This window comes from Phalaenopsis equestris, unplaced genomic scaffold (assembly GCF_001263595.1).
Source record: "Phalaenopsis equestris unplaced genomic scaffold, ASM126359v1 Scaffold234197, whole genome shotgun sequence".
NCBI lineage: Eukaryota > Viridiplantae > Streptophyta > Magnoliopsida > Asparagales > Orchidaceae > Phalaenopsis > Phalaenopsis equestris.
Genome location: NW_018252118.1, coordinates 14,653 through 15,341, shown reverse-complemented (window position 1 = coordinate 15,341; position 689 = coordinate 14,653).

The window sequence follows — 689 nt, the reverse complement described above, 5'->3', positions numbered from 1 at the left end:
GATAAGTTCCACCGCGAGTTGCAAATTTTATGGTATGAGAAATTGTTCTTTTGTTCGAGCATCTTTGTTTCGTTTTGAAATTTTAATCACTATTTCTGAATTAGAAGCAAATTGGACCACCATGGTTTGGCTAAGTTGGTTGTTGTGAATTCAAGGCTTCCTAATTATATGTTCTTCTTTGTGTTCTATGAGATGGGAAGCTTGGCGCATAAATTGCATGTGGAGGAGTGAGTCCTTCCGTAGAAGAAGCCCTTGTGATTTCTTATAATCTGGGCACGGCTCTGAAAATTTCTTGTATTTGTCTCTCGATTTGGTTCTATTGTTTCTGTTGGGAAATACGACTGGATTTTCTCCAAAGTTTAGAAAAGCAAGCTATAGAACATGAAATAGTTGAGAACAAACTTATTTTTTCTTTGGGAAAAAATCATATCTACTTGAATTGATTGTTGGAACATTAAATATATTTACAATGAAAATTAACTCATCTTATCTGTAAGAATCGATTGCAACGACATATTGCTGAAGTTAACTCATCGTTTAGGAAATACATTACATATTTTCTTCGTGAGATAAAAATCCCATCAACTCTTTATTTCACTACAAGTTCAAGGAAATAGTGAGCAGTGTATTTTAATTTTTGTAACTGATTTGAAATAGTTTGAGACTTTTGTTCTATCTTTTATTTTCCC